The following is a 14338-nucleotide window of genomic DNA, read 5'->3' as shown; positions in this document are numbered from 1 at the left end:
TCGACTTGCACTTGCATGAGACTTGCTTTGCGCTGTGTTTGCCCTGTGTCACCCAACAAAGAGTCAAAAGCTCTGCTTGCCCCCTCCCTCTCCCAATCAAGAACAAGAATAAGAAGAAGAAGACGCAAGGGACGGAGAACTCTTAACATTCTGTCTTTCTTCAATATTTGTTTACCATTTAGTTTATTATGCGCTGCGTACGCCACACGGGCTCTGTTTTGTTTGATTGCCCTTATTGGGCGGCTTTTGGGGGTCTTTGGGGGTATTTTCTTCTGTCTGTCTGTCTGTCCAATATGCTACATTATTTCCAATTCGAGTTATGATTATTATACGCTCTCTGCAGGTTGGGAAAGTCAAATAACGGGCTCTAGCCGAGGGCATTACGTATACACAATTGGTCGTGCATAATTTCCATTTGATGAGTTCTCAATCGGCGTGGACGAGCTGTTCAATGGGTTTATTGATCTTACCCACAAAGGTGTTGAGAAAATTGATATTACACCAAATACTTCTTTGTACCATCGGCCTGGGAAACAACTCTGAATTGCATTCAAGACCAATAAATTAATGATGAGTTTGTTTTGGGACATTTATGCAGCTTATTAGATTCGAGGTGCTGAAAGTTTCATATGAGAAAATCAATATTTGAATTTAGTTGGATTTAAGTTAGATAAATGTAGTCGAAGTAATATATCAAATCTATGGAGTGTGTGGAAAAAGAGCGTTTCATAATATAATGTATAAATTGAATATTAATAGAAATTATGTTATTATTTTACATATAAATAAAAGCAAATAATCAAGATCAGCTTACTATGGCTCTATATAATTAACTTAAGCTGAACTAAATTGCCTTCAGGCAGTCAGTAGTTAGTTCGGATCTTGCGCTCTAGAATAGCCCAGAGAGACTAATACAAGTCTAGTAGATTCAGGAGCCCTGAATGTGTGGTCGAAGGGAATATAAATAAGGAATATAAATTGTAAGCAGCGTATGGAATCTACTCTTTTTAGCAACGATTGTTTAGAATATACTCGTAGCATCACTTTTCAGTTTTTACGTTTCAATTATTTGCTACTAAAAAATATTTTAAGATTAAAAACATAGATAGTCTCTATCTATACATTTCTTAATTATATGTACTTAGTTTTATCAGCAAAAAAAATGTAGATGAATAAGTAATTATTATTGTTGAACTTAATCTGCTCTATTTTGTTTTTTTTTTTTTTTTTTCGAACAATTTTCAATATCAAATCATGTGAGAGAGTAGTTATTACCAATATATATACTTTTCAGCATCAGCAACATTATCATAATCTAACTTGAGAAAATTTCGAGGTATGAAGGCTTACAATTTCTCAGTACCCTCCAGCCAAATCTGGTTATACAAATGAAACGTTGAAAGCGTCAAATCATCGCGAGGATTAAGCGCCGTATAGCAGCTCCTCAACTGCTCCTCAGCTGCTCCTCGACTCTGAGTTCTGTCAACTTTTGTGGCTGCGCTAATGAATCTTAGCCCCGACGAAAGTTCTCAGGGAAAAGCGCATTTCACATTTTGTGTTGTGTCATTTTTTCGGGTTGTCTGATTGACAAATTTCATTGCATCTTCTGCATTTTGGCTGTGTCATGGCGCGGCTTATATGGCAAACCCAAGCAGGCATTGATAAATGATCGCGGCGAGCAGTTGGAAGCCTCGTGCATTAGCTCGTTTCTTATGTGATATTCTAATGAGTGGAACGCAATCAATGCAATTGTCAAGCCTGCTTAGAAGTCCACGAGCAACGCGTGTCGCAGCGGAAGTGAGGCTCGCTCTCGCTGCGCTTTATATGTGCCCAGGGGCGAGCCATTAGTGCGGCAGCAGGCAAAAAAAAAATAAGAAGAAGCAAGAAAGAAAAAAGTGTTAATGGCTGCATTTTAATGAAAGGCAGTGCAGGTGCGGCGCTTGGGCGGTCCCAACATGCATTAGACATTCCGTTAGCGGGCTGCTGCTGCTCCTCCAGCTCCTGCTGCTGCTGCTGTTGCTCCGGTTGATGTCAGCAGCCAAGAATAAACAAGCAGCGCGTGCCATCAAAGTCTCCCCAATGTCTGCCGCAGCCCAGAGAGAAAGACAGAGAAATGGAGAGAGAGGGAAAGTGAGAGAGCCAAAAATAAAAATGCCAATTTGCAGCAGTTGTGGATCGCCCTGGAGCGATCCCTTTTGCCAGTTGAGCAAAATTCCATTGCGCACCCATTTAGTTTATAAATAAAACTCTGCCGCTTCACTGTCAAAGTTGACAATTTATTTTTAATCAACAATGTGGCGGCAGGCAGCGCGCGCGTTCCGCTCGCTCGCTCGCTCGCCTTATCGCGCGAATGTATCTCACAGATACAATCGCTAGAGCTCACGCGAGCTCAAGCTGCTCACTGCTCACTGCTCACTGCTCACTGCTCGCAGCTCACAGCTCAGTGCTCGCTGCTGGCTGCTCTGACAAGTTTAGCTTTTGCCACTTTATGAAAACACTAAATGCACGTCGCGTACTCCGGCCAGGCTCATAAATACCGGCTAAGTTCTTGGCAAGTGCATTTCAGTTAGAACCTTGTCTCGGCTCGGCCTGTAATAAACTGAGTTTGCCATGCAAATTAGCTGCATAATTATTCACGTTCCGCTGTCGTACTGATTGCGACTTAATTCTCATATTGTTCATCATTTAAATAATGCTTATCATCGACTCTTGAACGTGTGTATATATAGAAGAAGACTCTATATATATATATGATTGTACTGCACTCATGCTCTAATCGGAGGGAAGCTTCTACGACTTTTGTTTGCATTGAAATTAATATATAATTTGTCTGTAATAAATGAATATTGCATTTGAAAAGTAAATTTAGAGAATAGTAAATTAATGCTTTCATTAATTTAATTATTAAACTCTGTTGCTGTAATATATTTGATTTATAACAATTTAACTTTTTATATTTAACTAATTTTATTTTATTTCTAAAAACTTAATTTTTCATGTTAAATTTATTTATTTACAATATTTTTTACACTATTTAAACTGATTTATTTATTTATAATAGACAATGAAAGAATTAATTTATTCACATTTATTAAATTAATTAATTTACAATATTTTTATATGGTGTAAACTTATTTATTTTTATCTATATTATTTATTTATATGAATATTTATTTACATTTATTAAATTAATTAATTTACAATCTTTATATTTATTTATATGGTGTAAACTTATTTATGTTTATCTATATTATTTATTTATATGAATATTTAAAAAATACCGACAATTTTAGTTCATTAATTTAATTTGATTAATTAACGGAAATGGAATAAAACAATTTTCAATAAATACTTTAATTTTTTATTAATTTATTTATTATTATTATTTTTGAAAAATATATGAATTTAATAGAAATTTTAAGCTCAAAGTTAAAAAAAAAAAATGTGGAATATTTCAAACAATAAATGTAGAGTATATATTTATGTATATTTACATAGTTCTTATTTTTCAGACCACCCTCGAAATTATTGTTTTAAATGCTATCCTCATTTCACTAAAAAATAAAATTGAAATAAAGTTAAAATATTTATTTACATTGCTCTACCATCTGAACAATTTGTTGCCTTCATTAAATTTGCATTGCGTAAGCAAATACTATTATAGTTCCTACTAGACGGATATCAGGCCTCAGGCCTTATCACGCATCTGACTCATTAGTAACTGCACAAGTTATGACAGTTTAAATTTAGCAAAAATTTAATCACACTGTGTGCATCAAATGAAGACAATAAATAAGAATTTCAAAGCAAAGCTGTGTATAAAATGTGTTTGTGAATTTTGTCTATATTTCTTATCAGCATATTCAAGTTTTTTATCGGATGCGATGAAATATGCTCGAAGTGCGCAGCAAATAAACTTTAGCATTTGCATCCTCCAGCAGTAGCAGCAACAGCAACAGCAACAACAACCACAGCAACATCAATTAATAAGAAATAAAACCCGGAAAAACAATCTTTAAACAGTAATTATAGGGGTTTCTCCGGCAACAGCAGGAGATGCCTGGATACAGATACAGATACAAATGGAGCTGGGCGACGGCTGCAATTGCATTTATCACTCAAAATGAAAAACGAAACAAAAAACTGAAAGGAAAATAGTAAGAAGAGTGAGAGCCGAGAGTTTGTTATTGTAACTGCTGCAGCCATAATCGAAATGTATCTGCGTAGTCTGCCTTTTTAGCCAAAGATACGGCCTGCAGCTATTAGAATTGTATGGTCAAAATGGTAGATAGAATGCCCGTTGCAGCTTCCGCTGTGCCTCAGTGGCTGCAACTGGCAACTTGCAACTGGCAACTGGCAACTGGCAACTGCTTGCTGCTGATTTCCCCCCGAGGGCAATTACCACTCACTGCTCCTGCAACTTCAGCTGGCCGTGGTCCGCACTCTTTGCAATTTATAATTGTAGCCCCGAAACTCAACTTGATGCAGCCTACACCCAACCTGCTACTGGTTGCCAGACCCACAGGCCCCCCTCCCCGGCCCCTTTCGAGTTGTTTAGATTTATCATTTCAGCTGGCAAAGCATCTAGATATAATAATTTTGCGTTTTCTGCCGTGTCAGTGGCGTGCGCTGTTGCAGCTCGTATCTTGCAGATACTCTTTACGCTTTCATGCTAATTTGTGTGTGTGTGCGAGTGTGTGTTGTTAGTGGCACACAGTGGCTCGTTGAGTTTGAGATTTGTGGCATGCAACACGCGCCACAAATTAGAAAAGAAATAAGTGCCTAACAGGGCACAACAACAACAACAACAACAACAACTGCTGCTGCTGCTGCTGCTGCTGCGTATTAATTGGAATTACTGTAATTGCTGACAAACTGAGGCCGAGGTGTGAGTCGCTCCAGTTGCTGCCACAGCCAGAGCTAAAGCCATAGCCAAAGCCTCTGCCAGAGCGGCATCCAGCTGGGCAGCGCCTGTCAATGGGTAGGCGGCTGCTACACGCCAACATCTTATCAGCAAGCGACTCTTCCATGCAACGAAAGCGAAACTTGAGGCCAGCCAGCACCAGCAGCGTCCAGTGTTATGCTCTAATAACGCTTGACCTCAACCACTGACAACTGGGATCAAAGCGGCAGAGTCTGGAGCAAACGCTGCGCTTGGCTAACAACTGCAGCAGCTCGAAAGCAGCAGCTCTGGGTCAACTGAGGAAGCTCAAGTTATAGAGAGAGTGAGAGAGGCAGAGAGAGGGAATTAGAGACAGAGATAGATAGTACGTTATAGATAGTCAGTATGATCCCAGCTGTATATAGGGCTGACTCTATCACACATATCTATACATACAAGACTGCCCCTATTCTACAGACCCATTTGGCAACCCTACAAGGTTGCCCATATTCGACGAATCTATGGCTTTATTTTAGAAGGTGACCATCATAATCATTTTATTAATGAGTTTATCAGCTTTATGAATATCATATCTCTATATCACTATATAATACCCGCCTTGAGATGAAAAGATGTAGGGTTGCCAGCCTGCTTCATCGAATATGGACAACCCTGTATATACAGTTCAATCGAAGCACTTTAATATTGACATGGCCATGGCTGTGGCTGTGGCTGTGGCTGTGGCTGTGGTTCCCTGGCTGGCAAGCTCAGGCATATAATTTGGTTGACGCGCAGAATAAATGATAAATGCAATCATTATAAAAGGCACGAACAACGAGAGTTGGCCAAAAGAATTAACAACAACAACAACAGCATTGAGTGTGTGTTAAAGCCAAACCTTAAACTTGGCCAACACGAACGCATGATTAAAGCTTTGGAGCAGCAGCAGCAGCCCCCAGTTTGAGGCGTTGATGCAGGCAGTCAAGATCGAGCGAACTAGCTGGACGAGGTATCAGCGATCCTGTGTGCCCTCCTGTTGTTCCCACTAAATGCGTGTGCCCCAGTCTCGCCTCTGCCACGCCCACCGGGCCGATCGTGATACGCACTGGCTACGGACTCGATGTTTTATGGCCAGGCCAGGCCAGGACAGGGCAGGGCAGGGCAGGCAGCAGGCATAATTTGTTAGCCTGCTCGAGCAGGAGTCGAGCAGAGCGCTTTGACTTGTATCTTGCGGAGGATGCGCTCGCCTGTCCGCCTCCTCTCAATGTGGGTTTCCCACTTCTGACTCTGCTCCTCTTCTTTTTTTGGCTGCTGCACAGAAGCTGCTCGATTGCGTATAATTTTAGTTGTGGCCGTGGCTTCATTTCTGCCTCGCCGTGCTTTGCTCTGCCTTGCTTTGGCTCTTGTTTTATTTTCCATGCCATCATTTGCCTGCGGGGCATCATTTTTGATGAGCTTTTGCCCAGGTTTTGCTCCAGTCCCTACCATGCCCCGCCTGCCCTGCCTACCCTGGCTGCCCTCCTGCTTCTCTGGAGCAAATACAAAAAAAGATGCGCTGCCCATTAAGCTGAAAGGTTGCTTTGTTTTAGAACATTTTTAGAAGGCTAAACAATTTTTAGAATATATAATAAGTATGTATAGAATAATATAGGTATAGAAAAATAATTATGCATATAAAAAAATATAATATAATGACAAATAAATTATTTTTTTATCACAATAATATTAAGTATTATTTCTCAATTTATTTAAATATTATCATTATAAATATTACATAATATTGGATTATTTATTTATTTTTTTTTTTTTTAATTTATTCAAATAATTCAAATTTATATATATATTGCTAGTAAATGTGTGTATACTTAAATTATAATGCTAATATACCAATAAATATTTTATTTATATATTTTTTATTTAAAAATTTAGTTAAATGTTTTTCATTTTAATTTTAAAAATTAAAAATTTTTAAATTAACAAATTTTTTTTTTATACTTGTTTATTGTATATAATGAATCAATATATATATAATCAATTAAATTATATAGCTAAATTTTTTAAATTTATTTATTAATAAACTATTTACTTCAATATTTAAAATTTACATATTTTCTTAGTATCATAAATATAAATTATGAAAAAATTAATTATTGATTTAATTGTTCATTTTTTATCAACAATGAAGTTCTATAAATAATTTTCTAAAATATTTAGCTTGGGATATTTTTTATATTTATTGATCAAAAGTGGAGCACGTACTTACCTCTGGATAGTTCCAAGAGAATTACCTCATATTTGAATATACTATGATATACTAATATACTATCATATTTGGAGCTCAGTCCCACGACAGTGCAGATGTATAATTCTTTCGTAAAACCCGATGTATCATTACAACCTTAATAGTGCCTCTTCTTAGATCTAGACTGAAATGCTATAATTTCTTTTCTGGAATGATACTGAGCTGAGCCTGTAGATATCAGCCCCTGGGAGAGCTGAGATCTCTGCTGCAAACGTAGGGCATCAGCTGCAGCTTTAAGGCCTGCTCTTACGCCCAATGCATATACATAGGATATATCTATACACATACATGTGCTACACATTTTCACTTTATGAACTTCTGCACACACTGATCGCACCTCAGACCGCGAGTCCTACAGCAGCCGCAGGAAGCGGCAGCAGCAGAGGCAGATCTTGCCCCGGGGTCTCAAGCCGGGCTCAGCATGCATATTTTATTGGCGAAAGGCTCGAGGGCAGGTCCGGGCTATTCAAGTGGGACTGCTGGAACAGGGACTTGGGACAGCAACGGCGATGGCGACGTCGACTGCGACTGCGACTGCGACTGCGACTGAGTTTGTGCTCGACTGTGGGCAGTCTGTCTGTCAGGGGTCGTCGCTGATGAACGCCAGTCGACGACGTGTTTCGTGTCTGGCATCTTAAAGATACTTTTTCTCCCTCTCTCTCTTTCCCTCTATCGCCCTCTCCCTCTCTCTTTCTCTCCCTGATGTTTTTTTTTTTTGTTGGTTTGGGCTTATGTTTAGGTTCGACTGTTTTTCGCTATACGCGGTTCGACGTTTGCTGCGCTGTATTTTATGCTCATTTAATCTCGCTGCGCGTTTTTTAACACATTTACGGCTGGGCCAACAGGGCAGAGCTGAGCCCAGCCAAGTCGAGTCGATTCGAGCGGAGCTCTACAACAACAACAACCACATCATCATCGATTATGTTGATCGTTTTTTTTTCACTCTGTTCTGTCTGTCTGTCTGTGGGTTTCTCTGGCGACCGATTTTTTTAACTGCGCACTTTTCGGACAAACGGACGGAGACAGACACAATGGCCGGAGTCGAGCCGCTTGGCGACTGGCTACCTGTCTTACACAAAATAAACGCACGTCTCTCCGCCCCGGCAACGAGCCCCAGTCACAGTTCCCGTTCCCTGTCTCGGCTCCCTTCCCTTCCCCGTCTCAGTGTGAGCCCTGTTCTTGGCTTGGCTGTTGCCCAGTTTCGTAGCCAGTTTCTTTGCTTTGCTGTTGCTGTTGTTGTTGTTGTTGTTGTTTTTCTTCCATTTTAATGTTTTCTTTTCTCTGCCTTTGTAACATAGTTTTTTTTCCTCTTTTATCATTCGATTGTCCGTCCGTCCCATCTGTTTGTATTTCTCGGTTTGTGTTGCGTGAAGTTTGCGGATCGTAACGGCTCGGCCTGGGCGAGGGGAGTTCAGCTGGAAACCCTTTAGGCGCTCATTGTCAGCTCAGCTTTGTTGTTGCTGTTGTTGTTGCTTCAAAACCAGATAAAAAAAAAAAAACGTCGAGAGATATATGATTTCTTATTGTAAATCATGACATTTTGTTGCCTTTGACTCTGGCTGCTTGTTCGGCTACTGTTTCGACTGCTACATTTGATTTGCTACACACACTTGGCTGACGGCGGGTGGGGGCGCAGGGGCGGGCAGTCATCCGTTGTTGTTGTTGTTGCCCTAAGCCCATGTTGATTTCCAATTTCAGTTTTACGGGGCAAGTCATCGATCTTTGAGTGACTCACATAATTAAATAAATAACGCATAGACTGAAAATCTCATCGATTATCTTATCTATTTTAGCTAATTTCTTCTTCAGGTTTTTTGCTTTATTTTTTCTCTTTATTTATTTATTTATGCATATCATACATTTCCCGTGAAAAGTGAAAAGCATTGTTATTGTATGTCTGCGAATGTAGGCCAAGTTTCTCGCTGCAAAGAGACCAACTATTGCTGTTCTATGCGATTCTCACAATTTTAAAAAATCCCTCAAATCTTTAACATGGATTATTTTCACATATTTTTATTATCTGACATTTTAAAAATTTTTATTGTTAACCTTGCTATCATAATTACTCTAATTTTATTCTGCCTGTATTCCTTAATAACACCTCTCTATGCACTTCTCATGTAATCTAGTTAACTTTACTTATAGTACGATGCAATTTCTTACCTCTTTATTTGATTATTATATTCTGCTTGTAGTTGCCGGCATGACCTTTCTATGCACTTCTCATTTATTCGAGCTAACCAAACAAATAGTTTACTTTTATTTCTTCCCCTTTTAATTTCCACAAAAACGCTCTAGATACCATTTGTGCTGAACCCCAGTAATACTTTCACTGTTGAGCCCCTCTTCCAACGCACTTCCTCCCCCATCCCCTGCGACACTCCATCAAAGTAGCTGCCAAAGAGCTTAAAAGGCAACAACTTTGTAGCGAGCCAACCTCAGGCAGGTAAATGCAAGCCAAGTTAGTCAAAGAATAAAATATAATAACAAAACGAAAAATTACCCCAATTTGAAGGGGGGGCCTAGTTCTATCTGTGTGTGTGTGTGTGTGTGTGTGACCTGACCCTCCGTTGCATTGGGCAACCTGCCAAAGTCAAAAAGGCGCTGGCCAAATGTAAATAAAATTGCCACATTTACAGTCGACACACACACACACACACGAACACACACACAGAGGCGAATCTTGAGCTGTTTTTCGCTGTGGCCCCTTCGCATTCGCACGCTTTGACACCTAAAGTGTGCGCCCATACGCCTCCACAGCCCACATGGTTGTATAGCCTGCGGCTGTATTCCCTTTCGCGCTGCCTATGCCGCTGCCCCTCCCATCCCATCGCGCCCCCGCCGTTCGCGCGCCTGGCAACACTTTTGCTCCTAGCGAGGGCGCCCCCTCGTTGGTTTATTTTAATTTTTTGTTCGCCTGCGCTTTCGTTTTTATGCAAGAGAGAGAGAGAGAGGAAGAGAGTGGGAGAGAGAGTGCTGCAGCGAGGGGGAGGCAGAATGAGCGAGAGAGGAGCATAAATATATTTTTTCCCGGAGTTTTTACTATGGCGCTGCCCCTCGGCAACATTTGCTGCCACATTTGCCTGCTGCTGCCAACCCTCTCGCCAGCTCTCTCTCTCGCTCTCTCGTTCATTCGCGTGCTGCTCAATAGGTCTTACACTTGATAGGTCAGTGACCCAGTTGGATGTGTGTGTGTGCGTGTGGATTCTGTTGCGGCAGGGCAGTGCTAGCGAGGGCTGGCAGAAGCTTTTATTGAATGTTTCGTTAGTTATGACTACAAAATCAAAGCCTGAAAGGTGTGTGCCAGCTCTCCTCCCCCTTCACCTTTCGCCATTAGCAATTGTCAACGGTCCAGCGGAGATACGACAGACTGCGGTTGCAACTACCACGTCCCCTTCTCCGCTCCCTCTCTCACTCTCTCTCCTTCTCCTTGCTAGTTGAAGCACGCATCAAGTTGCATAAGTCTGCCAATTCTTCATCACCATCATCATCATCTTCCGCATGCTCATCATCGTCTTTGGCTTTTTCTCTATCGTCTGTTTGTTGTTTTTACTTCAGACTTCTTTTGCGCTTTCCACAAAGTCAATGTTCTTGGCGTTTTCGCAGCTGCTGCGGCTGCTGCTGCTGGCTGCCGCTGTGTGGAGCATTGGGGGCCGGGCTGCACAAGATTGCGGCACATGTGACGCTGTGGTCGCGTGCTGCTGCTGCTGCTGGCAGCATCTGCAATGCTAGCTGCCCTGGCCCTTAGCCCTTGGCCCCTTTGCCCTAGGCTGAGCCCAGGCGCAGCTCTTGCCATTCGCTTCATTTGAGTTTTGTTGCTGCTGTTGTTGTTGTTGCAATTGGCTAGGGCGAGGGCAACTGCTGCTGCTGCCTCTGCTCTGCCTCTTATCAAGAGCAGGTCATCAAGATGGGGGATAAACTGCCTCGTAGGGAGGCCATAGAAAGTGTTATTGAAAACGAGAAATAATAATATTTGTATTTATGTAAGCTTGGGCAGCGTAAAGAGTTGCGCCTCCCCCCCGATAACACTTTATCGATAACAAATCGGGCTTAGCTACTTGTAGCTCAGTGCATGCACAACTTACATACATACATAAACATTATCTGACTTACACACATTTAAGCAGCTTAATCTGCTCGCACTCGCTGCTCTCCCACTGCTCTCTCCCTCTCTTTCTCGCCTACGAGCGAAGCTGCTTCACAGACGGGCCAGCGCTTAATTTAACGGTAATTTGTGTCGAACAGACTCAGCTCAGCTTGCACTGCCTGTCATAGTCCAGGCCTCGCTACCCCCCGATACCCCGTTATACACTTTGTCGTTCCTTTTGCTCAGCTGCGTTTTGTTCTCCATTTGCGCTGCTGCTGCGGCTGCTGCTGCGCTGGCTGCGCAGGCGCACAATTTACAGTTGTTTAGCTACTGCTGCGGCAACGCCTAATTGGTTGTTGTTGTTGTTGCTGCTGCTGCTGCTGCTACTTATAGTAAATATGAATTATTATTTATTTTTATTGAAGCGGGCGGCGGCGTTTTCGTCACATTTTGCGTGGCGGCTGCCAAATGCAAAAATTTATTTGTTTTCATTGTTGTTGTAGTTGTTGCCGTTATTGTTGCTGTTGCTGTTGTTGCTGTAGCTGTTGCTGCTGCGAAATTGTGTAATAAATAATTTACGCTCGCTTTTGCAGCGTGCCACATAATCATATTCAATAAAAACAACAACAGCCGCTACAACTTGGGTTGGGCACTGGACACTACTCCACTTACTGCTCTGCCCTCCCTCTCCCACTCCCTCTATCTCTCTCTCGCTCCCTCCACTTGCTTTGCTGCTGGCTCGTTTAACTCTTTGGGTCGCTGACCCAGAAATGTCAACGGGGAAGTCTTTTAATTTGTATACTTCGTTTACATATAGGTTTTATTTGTTTCTCTCTTTTTTTTTTATATTTTTATATATATTTTTTTTATTATTATTTGGCTTAATTTTTGGTGTTTTGAAAAGTGATTTCAATTTGTTTTCCTTAAACATTTATGGCATTTGTTTTCGATTTTATTGCTTTCTTTTTGTTAAGGTGGAAACTGTGATAATAATATGGACATGCAAACATTCATACATACATATACATACATGCATATGTACATATGTATGAAATGTGAATCATAAAAGCATTGCCAACTTGCATTGGCTCTCTCACATTACGCTTAATCAGTTTCATTGCAGAAAAGCAAAAACAAAAGAAATCAACAGGCGGCAGCTGCAACTGGCTTCGTCTAATACACACACATACACACACACGCACACACACACACTCATATCTCTATGTGTGCAATGCAGCTCCTGCCGGCAAGCAGCACCGTCCTCAAGTAATTGGAATCCCTAATGAAAAAGCTTTGTGATAAAACCAGCAAAAAAACAAAAAAAGAAAGAAACCAAAAGAGAGCAGCAAAAAAAAAATGGAAAAAATCAAATCAAACTAAGGCAAAAGGCGAGCCAGAGAATAAATCATAAATCGAGCCCCCTTTTTCTTGCAGTGCGCTGCTGCCCCGCCTCTGCTCTCTGCGAGTCCTCTTTGAGCCTCTTCGCTTGTTGCATGCGCATTCATGTTCATGTTTTTTTTTTCCCTTTTTTTTTTGAATTTCATCATCTTGGGCAATCCTTGCATCACGCCATGCGTTATGCTCGTACGTATGTGTGTGTGTGTGGCTTAGTATTAGTGCGCCTTATCTTTAACGAACATTGCGGCTTTATTTACGTTTTCGTCAACTTGGAGTAGTAAATTGGAATCATACGATAATGCTGAGTTCATTTACTACTTTTTTATCTACTACCTTTTTGCTGCTCTAGCATTTCGTTGGTTATTATTGAATAGCATTAGACTGTATTGCGATATAAAACATGCATACATATGAATGAATACATATGTATGTACCTACATACATACATGTATGTATGTATGTTTGGAATAAATATGTATGTTGAATGTCATTGACCTATTTTTATTAGTTAATGAATTATTATTAATTATTCTTCTTCTAATATTAGTTCGTTGTTCTAAACTAATACTTTGCCGCAGAAATAGGTCAATGACATTCAACTTATAAGCTTTAGGTACAACTAGAGTTATATTCAATTGAATAAAAAAATAGCTAATGACGTACATTTAATTTCAAATAATATATTATACTCTTAAAAATGGAACTTGAGTATAATCACACGATAATTATTATGAAGAACTTAAAAAGGGTTTTTGTACTCTTCTATACTCTGAAACTTTGCGCGCGCAAAATAAGTGCCATGGAAATGTCGAAGGAGCGAATGATATAGCATAATATGAGAGCCTGTTTACGGGAAGGTGGACTCAATGAAACAGGTTTCCAATGTTGCGCACATCATATGAGGATATGGTGAAATTATTTTCATGCATTTAAACATTGTTTAAATTAAACTTAAACACATTTTCATTTAAGATTTCAATTGAAATATAATATTATTAACATATTTGAAGCATTTAAATATTATGCAACTGCCTAAAGCATTTCAATAAACCATTTACTACCTTTTCGTAACTTTCTACTACTCTTTTGTGGTCAGTTGTACAACTCAGCATAAATATCTGCTACGTTTTTTGGCGCGTAAACTCAGCTTATCGCTCTCACTGGCTGAGAAGCTACATATACCCTGTATCTGCATATATAGACAGGGTATGCGCAATGCCCTATTGTTTCCGCTATGGAAAACCCGTGTACACTCAGTCTAATCAAAATAATAATTAAGTTAGTAATATCTATGAAATAAAATATTCCCACATTTAACAAATCAAATTTTTGTATAGGATATGTGTGAGCCGAGTCGCTTCAACCTGATTTATTTCATAGAGCATAGCTTCTACTCTCGCTCTTTTCCTTTTCTTTTGCTCCACAACAAGAACAAGAACAACAGCAGCAGCAGCAGCAGCAACAGCAAAGCAAACGTAATCGCACTTTTTGTTTTGCTTCGACGTTCGTTGCTCTGCTGCAGCGCTGTTTGTTGTTGCTGAGTTACCTGCTCAACAAGATCTTTGTGCTGCCTCGCACAGGCACTCTCACGCATACAAGTATACGCTCTCGCACCATCACACACACACACACATGTGAGCACGCTCAAGCAGACACAGACAGGCCGCCT

The 14338-nt window shown here is 40.4% G+C and overlaps 1 long non-coding RNA gene across 1 annotated transcript; it reads right to left on the bottom strand.

Annotated features, from left to right (window-relative positions):
* Positions 1–4549: 4549 nt before the first annotated feature.
* On the bottom strand, positions 4550–9552 carry LOC116804297. Its single transcript, XR_004364267.2, has 2 exons — positions 7146–9552; positions 4550–6449 (listed from the first exon to the last, which is right to left on the bottom strand). It is a non-coding gene; the product is annotated as an uncharacterized LOC116804297 (long non-coding RNA).
* Between the last annotated feature and the right edge of the window lie 4786 nt (positions 9553–14338).

Source organism: Drosophila mojavensis, unplaced genomic scaffold, assembly GCF_018153725.1.
Source record: "Drosophila mojavensis isolate 15081-1352.22 unplaced genomic scaffold, ASM1815372v1 contig_74, whole genome shotgun sequence".
NCBI classification, from domain to species: domain Eukaryota; kingdom Metazoa; phylum Arthropoda; class Insecta; order Diptera; family Drosophilidae; genus Drosophila; species Drosophila mojavensis.
This window is presented reverse-complemented; position numbering and strand designations above follow the sequence as displayed.